The sequence below is a fragment of the Lepidochelys kempii genome, chromosome 11 (assembly GCF_965140285.1).
Source record: "Lepidochelys kempii isolate rLepKem1 chromosome 11, rLepKem1.hap1, whole genome shotgun sequence".
Lineage (NCBI taxonomy): Eukaryota > Metazoa > Chordata > Testudines > Cheloniidae > Lepidochelys > Lepidochelys kempii.
The window spans coordinates 18237660-18255765 of NC_136390.1; the positions used below are offsets into that span (position 1 = coordinate 18237660).

An 18106-nucleotide genomic window follows, 5' to 3' on the forward strand; every position below is an offset into this window, starting at 1 on the left:
CCTCAGAAAGCTGGGCAACCCATCCACCAGCTTGCTGGTTGATGGGGAGACTAGTAGAAAAACCACGCAGGCAAGTTTCCATCAAAAGTTGGTGGGTCCCTGTGAAAAGTGTTGATTCCATTGAATCAGCATTTGCTGTGGAAAACTTTTTTTGGAAAATTTTACCCCAGTTCTAGTTCTGACCACCTGCAGCCTTTAAAGATCACATGATGCTTGTTTCAAGCACAGGCATGTCTGTTAACTCTTGTATCCTGGCCACATTGCAATTTAGGTATTTATATTCTGCCTGATTCCATTCAGTCTGCAGTGGCATTTCCTCACTTTCTGATGTAGAAACTGTTGGGTACTGACAGCAGGGTTGCCAACTTTCTAATTGCAGAAAACCGAACACCCTTGTCTCCCCCTTTCCCCCACCACTTCTCCAAGGCCCCGCCTCTGCTCACACCATCCCTCCCCTCAATCGCTCACTCTCCTGAACCCTTGTTCACTTGCTCATTTTCACCAGGCTGTGGCAGGGGATTGAGGTACAGGAGCGGGTGAGGCCTCCAGGTGGGGGTGCGGGCTCTGCGGTGGGACTGAGGATGAGCGGTTTAGGGAGCAGGAGGAGGCTCTGGGCTGTGACCGAGATGTTCAGAGTGTGAGAGGGGGCTTAGGGCTGGGGCAGGAGGTTGGGGTGTGGGAGAGGGTTCCGAGCTGGGGCTGAGGGTTGGGGTGTGGGAGAGGGTTCCAAGCTGGGGGTTGGGGTGTGGGAGAGGGTTCTGAGCTGGGGCAGGAGGTTGGGGCGTGGGAGCGGGTTCAGGGTGAGGGCTCCAGGCGGCACTGACCTCATGCAGCTCCTGGGAAGCTGCGACATGTCTCTCCATCTCCTATGCAGAGGGGTGGCCAGGGGACTCCATGTGCTGCCCCACCCGCAGGCACGACCCCTGCAGCTCCCATTGGCCATGGTTCCTGGCCACTTCCCGGGAGCCACGCAGAGCCGGGCACGGAGTCTGCCTGCCCCCCTGGCACTGTGGTCAACCAGACTTTTAGTGGCCCAGTCAGCTGTGCAGACCGGAGCCACCACGGTCCCTTTTTGACTGAGCATTTCGAAAACTGGATGCCTGACAACCCTAACTGACAAAAAAGTATCTGCTGCATTTCAGTGTTAAGTGATCGCTCTACTCTGTAGTTTATAAAATGTTTCTGGGATCTTTCCAGATGAAATAGAGTAAACAAATATGAAGTACTGTATCATTATTTATTCGTTATACTCTATAAGTAAACTCTATATAGTACTTCCTGTGGACCAATATGCTTATTTAATCATAGAATCATAGAATATCAGGGTTGGAAGGGACCTCAGGAGGTCATCTAGTCCAACCCCCTGCTCAAAAGCAGGACCCATCCCCAATTAAATCATCCCAGCCAGGGCTTTGTCAAGCCTGACCTTAAAACTTCTAAGGAAGGAGATTCCACCACCTCCCTAGGCAACGCATTCCAGTGTTTCACCACCCTCCTAGTGAAAAAGTTTTTCCTAATATCCAACCTAAACCTCCCCCACTGCAACTTGAGACCATTACTCCTTGTCCTGTCCTCTTCCACCACTGAGAATAGTCTAGAACCATCCTCTTTGGAACCACCTCTCAGGTAGTTGAAAGCAGCTATCAAATCCCCCCTCATTCTTCTCTTCCGCAGACTAAACAATCCCAGTTCCCTCAGCCTCTCCTCATAAGTCATGTGTTCCAGACTCCTAATCATTTTTGTTGCCCTTTGCTGGACTCTCTCCAATTTATCCACATCCTTCTTGTAGTGTGGGGCCCCAAACTGGACACTGTACTCCAGATGAGGCCTCACCAATGTCGAATAGAGGGGGACGATCACGTCCCTCGATCTGCTCGCTATGCCCCTACTTATACATCCCAAAATGCCATTGGCCTTCTTGGCAACAAGGGCACACTGCTGACTCATATCCAGCTTCTCGTCCACTGTCACCCCTAGGTCCTTTTCTGCAGAACTGCTGCCTAGCCATTCGGTCCCTAGTCTGTAGCTGTGAATTGGGTTCTTCCGTCCTAAGAGCAGGACCCTGCACTTATCCTTATTGAACCTCATCAGATTTTTTTGGCCCAATCCTCCAATTTGTCTAGGTCCTTCTGTATCCTATCCCTCCCCTCCAGCGTATCTACCACTCCTCCCAGTTTAGTATCATCCGCAAATTTGCTGAGAGTGCAATCCACACCATCCTCTAGATCATTTATGAAGATATTGAACAAAACCAGCCCCAGGACCGACCCCTGGGGCACTCCACTTGACACCGGCTGCCAACTAGACACGGAGCCATTGATCACTACCCGTTGAGCCCGACAATCTAGCCAACTTTCTACCCACCTTATAGTGCATTCATCCAGCCCATACTTCTTTAACTTGCTGACAAGAATACTGTGGGAGACTGTGTCAAAAGCTTTGCTAAAGTCAAGATACAATACATCCACTGCTTTCCCTTCATCCACAGAACCAGTAATCTATCATAGAAGGCGATTAGATTAGTCAGACATGACCTTCCCTTGGTGAATCCATGCTGACTGTTCCTGATCACTTTCCTCTCATGTAAGTGCTTCAGGATTGATTCTTTGAGGACCTGCTCCATGATTTTTCCGGGGACTGAAGTGAGGCTCACTGGCCTGTAGTTCCCAGGATCCTCCTTCTTCCCTTTTTTAAAGATTGGCACTACATTAGCCTTTTTCCAGTCATCCGGGACTTCCCCCGTTCGCCACAAGTTTTGAAAGATAATGGCCAATGGCTCTGCAATCACAGCCGCCAGTTCCTTTAGCACTCTCGGATGCAACTCGTCCGGCCCCATGGACTTGTGCACGTCCAGCTTTTCTAAATAGTCCCTAACCACCTCTTTCTCCACAGAGGGCTGGCCATCTATTCCCCATGTTGTGATGCCCAGCACAGCAGTCTGGGAGCTGACCTTGTTCGCGAAGACAGAGGCAAAAAAAGCATTGAATACATTAGCTTCTTCCACATCCTCTGTCACTAGGTTGCCTCCCTCATTCATTAAGGGGCCCACACTTTCCTTGGCTTTCTTCTTGGGCCTGATTCTTCCATGCTTACTCCCACTGAAGAGCAACATTGATTCCTATTTGCAGAGTAGGTCAATACAAATTAACAGGAGAAAAGGCAGCAGTGTGGGTCCTATGTTAAAAGAAAGTTCCTTTATTCTTTCTAGTTAATATTAACAATAAAGCTAAACAGTGGGACAAATTTACTATTTTTTCTAAACTCCAGTAAGAAATAGAATATATCCCCAGAACCATGGGGCAGGAATTTACATTCATAATTACCATTCACTCTAATGGGTCGTCTTCTCTTGCTGCATGAATATCCAGTGTAAGTGACAATACTTGTATAAGAAGTGTGGGATTAATGGACTGAGCACAGGCCTTAACGCCAGAAGCTCCCGTGTTCTAACCCCAGCACTGACTATGACTTCCCCTCAGCCTGGAGAAAATCACTTGACACTTCTGCCTCAGCTTTCATATCTGTAACATAGTGTTTTTATTTAGGCTTTTATTGCAAGTCTCACCATATCTGGCATTTGTCTGGCATGTTGTTTGTGAGGTTGGAGGTGGCAATACTGTAATACTTATTGATCTGCCAGAGGGCTCTCAAGGCAGGTTAGTTTGTGAAATATTCTGAAGATTTTAAATTATAACTATTAACAGTGTTAGGAGTGTTAATGAAATTTTAATGATAATACATTTCATAGAAATACTATGCATAATAGTTTTAGCAAAGTAGGGGCACTAGGTGGTTGATTTTAGCTGCATTTGTAAATTACCAAGGCAACTGTCACAAAAATGGACATCAACCATAGAAAAGAAACTTTAAAGATTTGGAATCTTAACATTTTTGCACCAAACATGATGTATGTTTTCTGACCACCAGGAGTTTTAGCAAGGTTATGAATAGCTCTACTGATACTTTACACTGAACCTCACCCCACTTGAAATGTACCTTGGCTTAAAAATTCAGTGAACTTGTTGTGAGCTATGCTTGCGAATGTTCAGCAGTCATAGACTGTAGTCATTTTCACAGCTTAGAAGAGGGCAAACCTCTCCCCCAGATGACTGGCTTGCCTCATTCCTAGACTAGGCCCTGGGTACAACATCATGGTGTATCTAAGGTAAGAAGGGAATTGTCCTGAGGCTTGCTGGAGGTAGGAAAAGAATAAATAGAGGGTTTGGCCTGCTGTAGAGGGTGGAAAGTTGATTGAGGAAGAAGTGGACAGCCGTGGAGGGTTCCCACTGTAGCTCTGAGCTCATCAAAGGCGAACCTGCAACGGGCCCTGCAAGCTAATTTGCAGCATCCAGCTGATGAACCAAATCCTGCTGCATTTTTATAGTCCTCGTTTTCTTCTGCTGTGATCTCTTTTAAACAAGTGTCTGTAGCATGAAAAGGTAGCTAATTGTTTCTGTGCTATCTGGTCAACCATCAGGAAAGCGTTCTAATCTGCCCAACAGTTCTGAATGGAGTGAAACAAGCTTAAAATGTGTTTATTTAGAAACTGACTAAGTTAATTTCCTTTAGGAGGAAGGAAAACTTCTCAGGATTGTTTGGGGAATAAAATGACTCTGAAGAGGTGTAAGCCCAGCCTTATCAATGACATTTTCACTCTGTGACTTGACACAAAAGCAATACCTAATTTTCAGTATGTCATTAAAACAAGCACTCATTAGCGCAGCACCTGGAAGAGCATAGATACTTTTAACTATTCCTCCCACTAAATATGCACCGTAATTCGGTGGGTGGGGGGCGGTGTTATTTGTAAACACCAATCTGGGTGACTTTTAAAATGATTAAATAGCCACTATTTTTAGATCATGATTTCTCCCTCTACAAACTCCACTTCACTTCCTAGTTGAAAACAGGGGCTACATCTCTCCATTATGACTGCTGAGCCAGAACCAGACCAGGGAAGCAAGGCTGACCTATAGTGGGACACAGTACTGGCAACAAATACTCATTTAATGGTTTTTCCTGCCTGTGGATATAATCTGTGTAATGCCAATGCTTAGGTTACATGAACAAAATATGGGCACACACACACACAGAGTTTTGTAGATGGGTGTGTTTATATTATACAGCCCCAAGCTACATTCATTTCTTTTCTCTGCGCAGTTTTTTTTAACACTGCTCCATGCCTGCAATGATCTTCCCATCCCAGCTGACCAAGCAGGCATCTTCTTATTCTAAATCAGATTTAAAACTAATTAATTCCATGATGATCCCAAAAAATGATTTTAGGAATTCTACCTCCTATTATCCCCACCTCTGGGATGTTCTGTGGGTCCCTTCCTGTAATCTAGACACAAAGGAGATCTCCAGGACAAGAATTGTGTTTCTTTTTGTTTAGTGTACGGAAATGAGCACATCATGACAACCACAAAATGTATTCGTGTGTGTTTACACTTTTCGTATTGATTTCAGTTTTCTCCAGTTACAACAAGCTCTACGCACATAACAAAGACATAGTATGGAATAAAATAGCTAGCACTTAAGAAAAACCCTTAATAAAATAATTTGGATCTTATAAAAAATATTAAAAGTAGACCTCCTGACAACCCTCCTTGACCCAAAATAGCCTCTATTCCATTTATTCCCTGATGTCCTCCCCACCCATACAGGAAAACCCTTGGAGAACATGTAAGTCTTGTAGTATGTTTTGAAGGAGATCAGATCCAGGCTCTCATGGCAGAAGAAGAGAATTATTTCCAGAGGCAAGAGGTCCTCACCAAGAATGCCCCTCTGTCTTCATCTTCAGGTTAAAGAAGGGAGCTGTCAATTCAAGACCAAATGATCCTAACTGCAGTGTGGTCTTGTACACAGAAAGGTGTGGTTGGAAGTGGCAAGAGGTGGCAAGTGGCTGAAACCTGAAGAGAGCGAGTGAGCGTGGGTAGGTGTGCGCCTGCCCACCTGTGCATGCATGCTTACAGACACATTTCCATCAAACTTCAGAAATACACGTCATTTTAGAAACATGAAACCATAAGCAAATGAAAACAAACATTAACTCAGGGATGACAATGTTAAAAGCTCCCCTTGCTTTTCTGCTGGAGACAGAAATTGATATACTTCCAGATCTTGGCAGAGCCTGAGGTGCTAAAATGCAGCTGCAGGGTGGAATGCTAGAATAATAAAAGTAGCAATCAACATTTTAAACAGCTGAAAAATATTTTTTATTTTCTTTAATTACTTATTGGTTTTCTATTAGCAATAAAGGCCCATTTGTCATTTTTTCCAATCTAAACAATCAATTAGAGCTAAAGCACCCACAGCTTTGCCTCAGGCCTATTAATACCTCCAGCTGATAAGTAATGTGACCAATAAAGCTCAGCTAATAAATCACCATTGCTTAGTTAAAATGCATGTCAGAGAGTTTAGTGGCTATGGCAGGAATGATAACTTTTGCATTTCCATGTTGTAGATCCAGCAGCAAAGGTAGCCATAGGACTCCCATTCCATAAAATGGCACAGATCAGATGATGGGTCCTGTTCTGTGCAATGAGGAGGAAAATCATAAATAAATATCTAGTGACGTGCTCATCAGCTGTGTATTGCAATGGACTGCTAGCTGGGTCATCTCTGTCCCCTTGCCACCAGAGCACAAACAGTTCAACTCCCCAGCCCCACAGATCACACAGGATCCACTGGAGACACAAGGCCATTCTCATAGAGGTTTTGTGCATCCATATTGATTCTGGTCCCCTTTAAGCCCACCTTTTCCCTGGCAAAACAGCTCTTATTGAACTGCATAGCCAGAGAATCCATCACCAGTAGGTGCCCCCTCCCCTCTTCTTTGAGGTTCCCTCACAAGGAGGAGCTTCACACAAAATCAGTCAGGGCTGTTATTTTTAGCACAAATATCCCAGGACGCTAGGAGTGGGAAATGAAAGTATCATGCACCCAGCCCTCCTGGACAGACTTCCATGAGATCTGGGGACATAGGAAGATGGTGTCAGAGAGGTGGCTGACTTTCTCCTGCCACACAGGATGGGGGAGATCTGCCTACAGCAATTTCCCCTTCATGTGTGGATTCTGGCAGGACAATCCCCCCACTATGATTTCTTTAGAATTAGCCTTCCTGGGAGAAGCAAGTAGGTGTCAGGTAAGAGAGGTCCAAAATATAGGTTCTTGCAAAAAGGTTTCTCTACACCTAATGTTCATAGAAATGGGGAGCGTGGCTCTAGCAAGACTGTTGCAGGTAACCTCTGCCCAAGGAAGGTGGGGAACTACTTCAGTAAACTCTGTGGGCTTCTTCACCCTACTCAAGTCTGCCCTGTAGTTTGTCTTGGACCTTGAAGAGCATGGTCACACTTGTCTATATAGATTATAAATTCTTCAGAGCAAGCACCAACTCTCACTATGTATTTGTACACTGCCTAGCATGATGGGGCCCTGAACATGGTTGGAACTCCTAGACACTACTGTAATGCAAACAACAAACAAGATCAAGCATCCAAAAAAACAAACAAAAAATTGGTGTGTAAATTCATTTAGAAAAGCGTTCTTGTTCTTGACATATTTTTGGAACTCTATCTAGTATTTAATAGTAAATTCAAATGTCTTTTCCAGGGCAAACATGAAAAGAGCCAGTATATCCTCAAGAGCTTTGCAGACTCAAGGTGCGGATGAGGAATAAGTGAACTTTAGTGAGTGCTGTTAAGTTTCTCAGGACCATCTTTCATTCCCGGACTTTTGAACTGTTAATAGAAATCTGAAAAAATATTAAAAATATAAATTGTATGGGGCAAATCATCAGCTGATATAAATTGTCATAGCCCACTGAAGTCAAAGGAACTATAACAATTGAGAGTTTGACATCAGCTGAAAATCTGTCCCATCTTCATTACCCAAGCAGTGAATCAGGAATTGGTGCAAAGCTTTTCTCTGCATCTAATCCAAATAATTCTTTTCAATTCCCTCACATATTAGCAAAAATGGCTAATTATTATTCACTCCAGGATTTTAACTCCTAAATCCTTCATCTGTGTTCCTATTGCACATTTTTATGACTCTATTTTTCTTGTTTCTTATAGTTGAACATAAATCCTCACCTAATCCAGTTTGAGCAGTATTTTTGCAAGTTTTCAATTTGTAGCTGCTGCAGTGAATGATGGTGAAGCGATAGCCCTAGGGATTGAAGTCTAGTTGTCCACAGAATGGTTATCACACAGGTAGCAACAGTGCATTGACTCTCATCACTATACTTCGGTGCTGACCTGAAGTGGCCACCTTAAAGACTGGCAGGTTAGATAGTTCAGTCTGCATATGCCTAGTTAGGTTTTGGTCTCTCTCCTGAGTCTGCTACAAAGAGTGCCAATTGGGATGGAGATTTTTGTGATTTTGACGACTGAAATGAAGTCACCCACCAAAACTCTTGCTGTTCTTACTTGTTATTTATAGAGCACCAGTTCAGTGGTAGGCACTCTAATCCACTTCCTCTTGATGCAGATAGGTTTAGAATCTTTATGCTAAAAGATGAAATGTTAAGTATGTCTTCTGAATTTTGTTTTTGCATTAACTCTACTTTTGTTTTCATGATAGCAACAGAGACCAACAGCACTGATTAAGGGCAGGCATAGCTCTGACAGGTGCAATCTTCCATCACCTAGCTCTGCCACTAGATCTTAATCTTTGCTAATCTAATCCTGCTCTTCTTTCAGACAGAGTGTGCAAGGCATCAGATAACATACTGGCTTTGTGATGTGGACTGTTCGACTGAAACCAAAAAACTAATTTAATTTGTGATCTAAATATGGACCAATATTCAGAGGCAAAAGGCTAATGATTTAGCCCATTGTTCCATCTAATAACTAGAATGCTAATGTATTTAACCATGACAACAACAACTTCTTTAAATAACAGGGGGGATGTTATTGAAATTGTTACCAATCTTGGGGAAAGTGGCTAATATAAGTATCTGCACATCACTAGGTAGCTGTCTCTCACAAGAGACGAACAACAAAGGTCACTGAAATGTTACTATTTATCACGGTAACCGAAAAAGGTCAAGTATTTCCTCTTAACCATAGTCTTTATTTTGCAAAGAAACTAAAGGCTGTCTTCTAAGTATATAATCAATCCCATTATTATGACATGTTCATTTCTCAATGAATTAAATAACCTAAGCAAAATACCCAACAGATACTCTTCACACCTAGAGGCAAGTTCTGCCCCAGTCAGACACCTACAATGACCCTAACCTAATTAAATACAGATGCCTTCATAAAATGTAATAATTAGATCTGATCAGATGGTTAAAAAAAATCAACCCTGATTTGTGAATAAATATGGATTTACGTGCTTAATTTCTGGCACTCCAGTTGAGCAATTTTGGCCTAGGTCTTCTGATTTCCATTCCTATTCCTTAACCACAAGATCATCCTCCCTCTTTCTAAAGTGAATGTAGAGTTCTTTGTTAAAATTTAAGGGCTGTTAACATTTGTTGAGTAAATCATATTCTTTTGCTTATTTTATTTGAGAGCTACCTGCTTATGATGCACTTTTCTCCACCTGCTTATTTAAAATGTTCGAGTCAGAGATTCCTTGCCTCTCCTTGTCTTTCAAGCTGCTATATTTCCATGAGAGAATTTTTGCAAACGTGCACAATACATTAGTATATTTTGGTTTTGTATTTAACAGTTTGAACAACATATTTTCAATTTTCAGGTATTTCGAAGGCTCTAAGCTAGATTCATCCCTGGTGTAATTCACTAGGTACAATATAGCTCTATAAATGAATTTAGCCCCTCATCTCAGCCTGCCCTTAGCTGGCAGACATATGCTGTTAAACATTTTTAAATGACCATTGATTTAATGGACATTCAAACCGTCAAGGGGGGTGGGGGAGAAACACAGCAATGGGATAAACCTTCAGCCCAGTCAAGCAAGAGACAAGCAAACATCACGTACAGTACAAAGCAGCGAAGCATGCAGAACCAGTCATAAAAGCATCTAAAAATGCTGAGGTCCTCAGGGCCAACTGTAACTAAAAGATGTCCATCCTTGCTTCTAGCAGGGCTCATTTCAGAAACTTGTTGAGTCGGGAACAGCTCTTGCAAATACTAAAAATAGCGAATTAGTGAGTGGCTAAATATAATGGGACAAAGCCATTGTACAGGCCTTTAACTCTCCTGGTAACCAACCCCTAATCATTCTAAAGAAATAGCATTGCTTAGAGGCAGTAATAATAAATCAATAGTAAGCTTTTTATTTTAAGATTTATATTAACAACCAATTGCTGAATTTTGTGCCTCTAAGATTTATTCTTTCTTCTTTTCCTTTTCCCTCCATTCTACTTTTTCCTCTCCTTTCTATCTTGGTGTGGTTCTTTCATTCTTGTTTTCCCTTTCTCTTTCACTCCTTCAACTCTCATTCTGTCTTAGGTCTACTTCCTACCTCCATCATACACAATCAGCCATTCCTTCCTCCCCAACCAATCTTTTTGCTTATACTTAAGAACATAAGAACGGCCATACTGGGTAAGACCAAAGGTCCATCTAGCCCAGTATCCTGTCTTCTGACAGTGGCCAATGCCAGGTGCCCCAGAGGAAATGAATAGAACAGGTAATCATCAAGTGATCCATCCCCATTCCCAGCTTCTAGCAAACAGAAGCTAAGGACACCATCCCTGCCCATCCTGGCTAATAGCCATTAATGGACTTGTCCTCCATGAACTTATCTAGTTCTTTTTTGAACCCTGTTATAGTCTTGGCCTTCACAACATCCTCTGGCAAGGAGTTCCACAGGTTGACTGTGCATTGTGTGAAAAAATACTTCCTTTTGTTTGTTTTAAACCTCCTGCTCATTAATTTCATTTGGTGACCGCTAGTTCTTGTGTTACTTTTCTCCTCATCCTCCCTTTTACCTGGATCTCTCTCTCCTCTTTCTTTCTCTTCACACCCGAAAAGAGGATGATGTATGTGCAACATAAAGGCCTGGTCTATACTGCTGCTTAAGTCGATGTAAGTTACGTCACTCCGGGGTGTGAAAAAATCATCGACCTCCCGCTGAGTTAACTTCTGCCTCTTAGGGAGGTGGAGTACTGAAGTCGACAGGAGAGTGCTCTGCCATCAACTTATGTCTTATGTTGATCTCAGCAGTGCCAATTTAATGTGCCAGTGTAGACAAGCCCAAAGATTGTATCTGGTGATGGGGGTTGTCTTGGGAAAGGAGGCTTACTGCAAGCTGGTCAGGAATTTTTTGATGAACTGTGTTTTTCACCGAAAAATGCTGATTTGTTGAAATCAAAACTGTTAGCAAAACAGGGTCAGTTCCAATTAATCTCCAACTCAAACACTGCCTGTAAATTTCAAACCAGAAAGTTTGTTTTTCGAGTCACACAGACTTTTCATTTTGAAATGTTAGAGAATTTAACATAAAAAAGGCTAAAGAAAAACAAATCTAAATTGAAACAGAGTATTTCAAAATTATTGAAACAACATTTTGATTGAGATGAATTAAAAATAATGGATTTTGGTTTGCACAATTTTTTGAGAGTTTGACTTTTTTACCCAATTCAGGATGGGGGACTTTTTGATATCTCAAACATTTTCAGATGGGAAAATTACTCCTTACCCAGATCTAGCATCCTGGAAAATGGGAGGCTGCCAAAGGAAGCAGAGCTGGGTAGAAGTGGAGCTGTTTTAGTTACTCCTCATCTTCTATTGCACTGCCCTAGCAGTCCCGTCCCTGCATTGGCACGTCCCACAGGGGAACAAAACAGATGTGGCAGCAGAGTGGGATGGTGCATCCAAGGTGCAAATCCCTGTACAAGTCTATATCTAGCAATGTAAAAACAAGTTAGTGGATGTGTGCCTGGAAGGTAAATCAATGGCCTGATACAGCAAATATAATGTCAGAGGTCCCATCAGTCTGCATGCCAGAACTCCCTCCATATACAAAAAACCTCTTCTGAGACACTTCAGTGGATGCAACATTGAGAAATATGAAGTTGAGTACAGGAGAACAGTAAAGCTTGCATATCAGTCTCTCCAGCACAGCTAGTCTCATCTACATGAAAAGCCACATGTCTAAGGGCAGCCTATTTGAAATGGGACAAGCACAAGGTGGACAGCCCCAAGGCAGCTGTGTCAATAGCAATTTCCAGGGCCACTCAAGAGTTCATAGTTGATGGAGCCAGAGCTGAAACTATTATAGTATGTACAGGTACAGTGAGTGCACTGTATAGGTGATTCTGGGGGAGAGGATGAGCACCTCCTGCTTAATATCCTGCTGTATTTTTCCTCACAAAATGCTGCTCTTCCAGTCTCATAAACCATTCTTCTGTCTTCAAGTGATGGCTGCTGGGAAGGGGAGGGAAGAGAGGTTCAGAGCAAAGACAAGAAGATGGAGCATGTATGCCCTTCAGAAAAGGGCAGCAAAAATGAATAGGGGTATGGAACAGCTTCCATATGAGGAGAGATTAATAAGACTGGGACTTTTCAGCTTGGAAAAGAGACAACTAAGAGGGGATATGATAAAGGTCTATAAAATCATGACTGGTGTGGAGAAAGTAAATAAGGAAGTGCTATTTACTACTTCTCATAACACAAGAACTAGGGGTCACCAAATGAAATTAATAGGCAGGAGGTTTAAAACAAACAAAAGGAAGGGTTTTCTTTTTCCACACAACGCACAGTCAACCTGTGGAACTCCTTGCTAGAGGATGTTGTGAAGACCAAGACTATAGCAGGGTTCAAAAAAGGGCTAGATATGTTCATGGAGGATAAGTCCATCAATGGCTTTTAACCAGGATGGGCAGGGATGGTGTCCCTAGCCTCTGTTTGCCAGAAACTGGGACTGGGTGACAGGGGATGGATCATTTGATGATTACCTGTTCTGTTCTTTCCCTCTGGGGCACCTGGTATTGGCCACTGTCAGAAAATAGGATACTGGGCTAGATGGACCTTTGGTCTGACCCAGTATGGCCATTCTTTTGTTCTTATGAATGGCTCAGTCTTCTCATTCCTCGGTTGAATATCATCAGGATACTGAAAGCATGACTGCCTCCCTCCCTGTCCTGTTGCTTCGTGAGACTGGTCTCTGGAGAACTACATGAAGGATATATATTGCTAAATGGATCTACTGGAGCCATCTCATCCTCAACCCTCAGAAAGTAGAAGTCTTAGTGCTGGGTGGAGAACTATCCCTATGAGAAGCCTCTCACTGCCCCTTGGTATCTTTGTTCACTGAGGAGTTGCTCTAGAAGTAGCAAATCAGGTTCAGAACTCTGGCATCACTTCTGATGAGGCCTTGCCCCATTAAAAGCCCCATGCTTTTGGACATGGAACGAAAGTGCTTTATTTTAATTACTCAATTTGCACCAGCTGCAGTTTCATTTCATCCAGTGACATGTGACTAAAGACCGTCAGGCTTGATTCATTCTCTCTTCTCAGGGATGTCTTATCACTTGCAGCTTGTTCACAATACAGAATCATACAAGTGTAGGACTGGAAGAGACCTCCAGAGGTCATCTAGTCCAGTCCCCTGCACTCATGGCAGGACTAAGTATTATCTAGACCATTCCTGACAGGTTTTTTTTCTAACCTGCTCTTAAAAATCCCCAATAATGGAGCTTCCACAACCTCCCTAGACAATTTATTCCAGTGCTTAACCACCCTGACAGTTAGGACATTTTTTCTAATGTCCAACCTAAACCTTCCTTGCTGCAATTTAAACTCACTGCTTCTTGTCTTGTCCTCAGAGGTTAAGGAGAACAATTTTTCACCCTCCTCCTTATAACAACTTTTATGTACTTGAAAACTGTTCTCATGTCCTCTCTGTCTTCTTGCCTCCAAACTAAACAAACCCATTTTTTTCAATCTTCTCTTATAGTTCATGTTGTCTAGACCTTTAATCATTTTTGTTGCTTTTCTCTGGACTTTCTCCAATTTGTCCACATCTTTCTGAAATGTAGCACCCAGAACTGGACACAATATTCCAGTTGAGGCCTTATCAGCATCTGCGCACTGGTTCAAGCTATCATGGTCACATTATGAAGCATTTAATATGGACTGACTTTAAATCAACACAGATGGTTTTTAAACCCTGATGGGTTTGAATGCTACGTGCATTCAAGGCTCACTCCTTGATTTTCTTCCTGATGGTTATGTGCACTTACCACTAGTTGCTTTTTAAGATCCCTCCACTGCGTTTGAAGTCGGCCGGCAATCACAGTTTGCTACAGTGTGCACAATGATGTAAAATGTCTCTCCTTCTCGTACTCTCATTTTGTTCTTCATTACTTTTAAAATAAAATCTTAAAGCATTTTTACCCCCAAAGGTGTTTCCAGAAAAACCACAGTTGGACTTGCATTTATTACCTTCCTTTTCAATATCTTTCTTTCCAATTTTGACATTGGACCCCCATCACTTCTTTTTATGTTTGTGTTTTAGGAGAGACGTACTCTATTACAGCCTCTGTTGTTCAGCACACCAGCTTCATGGTGGTGGGGTGCTCTATAAATAACATTATTACTATTATTTTCCATCTGTCCTTTTTTTTTCTTTCTTTTCATGATACAGGAACACATGGACAGAAGTTGACTCTCTACAAGATAACAGACCTGGGCCCAGAGAAATGGAGTTTGTATATTAGGCATGTACAACAATCTGAGTGAGAGAATGAATAGTGCTAATAACTTGTACAGGGATGAACGTGGTCTGCATCTGAGAGCCAGTATTTCTTGAATGAGCTGGCCAATAAAACTAATGAAACAGCTGAATCTGCTTAATATGACATTTATACTGTGCTTATGTACATACTAATCAGAAATGCAAGAAATTAGTGACAAAGCTGCTGTGTAACTTGTCTCCTGAAAGGCAGGATAGCTGGGTTTTCCCCCTACTAGGGAAAGGCTCTCTAAATCTTTTTATGACACTTAGACCCTGATCATGCATTTAGAATAGATGACCAATTAAGTTAACTACATGTGCATCCATTTTGAAGAGTAAAACCTACAAAAGCATATAACAGACAGTCCATCTCTCCTCTCAGTTACACTGGGACAACCTCAATGACTTTGAATGCACAGGTATAAATAACAGCAGGTGTACTCAGGAGATAGGGTCCCTTGACTTAGCCAGGGCAATGACATTTCAGCCCAGCATACTATTAAAGAAAGTTTTCTTTTGCTCCTAATGGGATTGTGCACTGAAACTCTAGCTCCAGATGCAGCTGTGGCAGAATCCCAGCAGCACTGGAAGTGCCTATGACTTAAATTATTTAGGGCAGGCTCTGTAGTCTGTACCAATGATGAATCATTTATCCAAAGTGTGAACTAAATCCTCCTTTCACATACTACAATGGCAGGCTCTTGTGTCACAAAGGGGAATATATGGTATTTTGCTTTTTATTATCCTTAAATAGAGCAGATTCAGAAAACATTGTTCTATGATGACAAATCTAGGTTGAGAAGGTTTTTGATGCAACAGAAACATCATACATATCGGATCAGTGCCATTACCTACAGGTATCTTCATCTAGGCTTTTAGTTCCAGACTTCTTGATTCAGAATTCATTTTTTTACTTTGTCCTAACTTCTAATTATGGTTTTAAATGTACCTTATGTGTTAATTATTATTTATATGCAGCACTATAGACACAAAGAATTTAAATAAGGTATCCGCTGATCTGTTAAAAGGACTAAATACTTTTAAAAAATTATAATAATTTTCTAGTGTTCTAAAATCTAATTATCAAATTGTCCACATAATACTGGATATCTCAATGATATAAAAAAGAGAGACAGACTTCTGAAGTGCCAGTAATGAGCCTGTCATTGCTTGATTCTTCAACTACAGAGTCTCTCAAACTCATGCAAGTGTAACAATGTTGTTTTTCTACAAGTGTATATACAGGGAGCCAAGTTCTGCCATGACTTATATCCTATGTAGCTTGATTGACTAAACGGAGTGTATAGGGTGTAAATCAAGACAGGATATATTCAACCTTGTCATTTACCACATATGTCTGAGTATAATAAAAACCTGCCTTTTGTAGCATGCACTTTGTTTTGATTCTGGAAAGCTAGTGAAGAATACACAGACATATTAATAGAAATTTTTGTCATTTTTAGAAAGCATCTGATGTCCAACCTACCCAACTAGCATGCTCTCAGTCTGTACAACTACTCCCATCACTGAAATCTGTAGGTTCCAGGTTTCATTATGCTAATATTCTGACAATTTTGTACCCCAGATACAGTTCTTTAAATAACATGAGGCCAAATTTAGCTCTGGGGCAAGTCTACTGAGGCTGGATGTCTCCTAGAGTTATTTAAAGGTATCATAATTGGTGGGTTTCTATTGTGTGTAAGAATTTAGATACAGATTCAACAAAACCCTAAAACACATGCTTAAGTGTCATTGATGTCAACATTAAGCATGCACTTAAGTGCCTTACTGAATTAGGCTCTTGAATGTAAAATCCATAATTTCCCAGTATGAATGGTTACAAACCATATACATCATTCCACTGAGCCCATGGTTATACAGACACCTTTGTAATTAAAACAAATATGAACATGCCAAGTATTGTGATGCCTTTTATTCGACAAGCATATGAGCTTTAATATATAAACTTGTGATCAAAAGAGTCTCTGTCTTACTATGACCAGTGTGACAATAATAAACATTTTCAAAGGGAAAGGGCAGAGAGTGCACCTATAAAACCCTACAGTAAATGGCTCAGGACTTGGCTACATGAAAGAGATACTCCACAGTGCTACTGTGACAATACAGCTCAGTGGATCACTCAAGCTAACATCCCCTATGGTTTAAAGATAGGATACTGTGGCATGGCGTTCTCTCTGAAGAGTCCTCAGAACTGGACTCAGACCCTTTGTTCTGACCAAGCTTGGTCGTGATGACCTTCAGGTGACAAGGCCATTTCTATTTTGCTGTCTTTTTTAGATAGAGCAGTGTGAGAGATATGGAATCGTCTGAAGCTAGATGTTATATTTATGAAGGGCTTGACTCAATGGGGATTGTACATTTGGAGGGATGTGATTCACTTTGAGGAATATCAGCTAGTCTTTTTTTTAATTGATATTTATTCTTTAGTTGTGTATATTTCAATGTTTGCCAAGAATTTTGGTAGGTGCTTCAAAAATAAATCTTAATTATAACTATGCTCCTCATTTTACAGATGAGGAAATTGAGGAACAGAGAGGTTCAGAGATGTGGCAAGGCCATTGCCCATACCATAATTAAGAAATAGTAACAAGTTTCCTGACTCCTAATGCCATGCATTAAGCCACTTGCACATGCTGCCTCGGAAGAGAGACTGCAATATAGCAATTAGAAAAGGGGATTAGGAGTCAGGACAGTTGTGTTCCATTCCCACTTATTATATTGACTCCCTGTATAACCTTTGACAACTCCTTTAATATTTCTTTGACTCCATTTCCCCCATATATAAAGTATCTTGAGACCCTTAGGTTCTATATTAGTGGGAAATATTTTTTACCATAAACAAACTAGTATATCTGAAAAGGTGGTCATAGCGCAATGAATGATGGTAGGTATCAATAAAATCCTGCCATTTCTGCACTGTTTGCTTTTACTGCAGTATTCCTTATATGTAAAATAGAGAATAACACAAATATCTTGGCAAGTTTAACAATAATTTGCACTTTTATGATATTTTGCATGTTCAAAGCACTTTTTTCTAACATTTATTAATTAATACAAACTTTAGCTACTGTGAATGGTACATGTCAACATTTTAAACGGTACCCAGTTATAAACCTTAGTGAAATACCATTCATATCTCAAATAAGAGCAGTTTCCTGGAAGTGTAATTAGGAATGTTCTGCATATTCTTTAAGGCATTCCCATAGCCTAGCAGCTGTTAAGTGTCATGTCTTCAATCCTGGAGCATTTCAAAATTTTCTGAAAATCAAAACATGTTCTCCCTTTGATGATGAAATTCACCACTACTTGCATATTTCACTAAGTGCTGAAATAGATCATAAATGCTAAAAAATTATCCTGTTTTGCAGTTTAATTTATGATGTTTGTATAATCAAAGCTAAGTGATTGGGCAACAATATGGCAAATT

At 41.3% G+C, this 18106-nt stretch overlaps 1 protein-coding gene across 1 annotated transcript in view; it reads right to left on the minus strand.

Moving 5' to 3' along the window:
• TMEM163 (transmembrane protein 163) overlaps nucleotides 1–18106 on the minus strand; it is a 158318-nt gene that overhangs the window by 69012 nt on the left and 71200 nt on the right. The window lies entirely within an intron of this gene.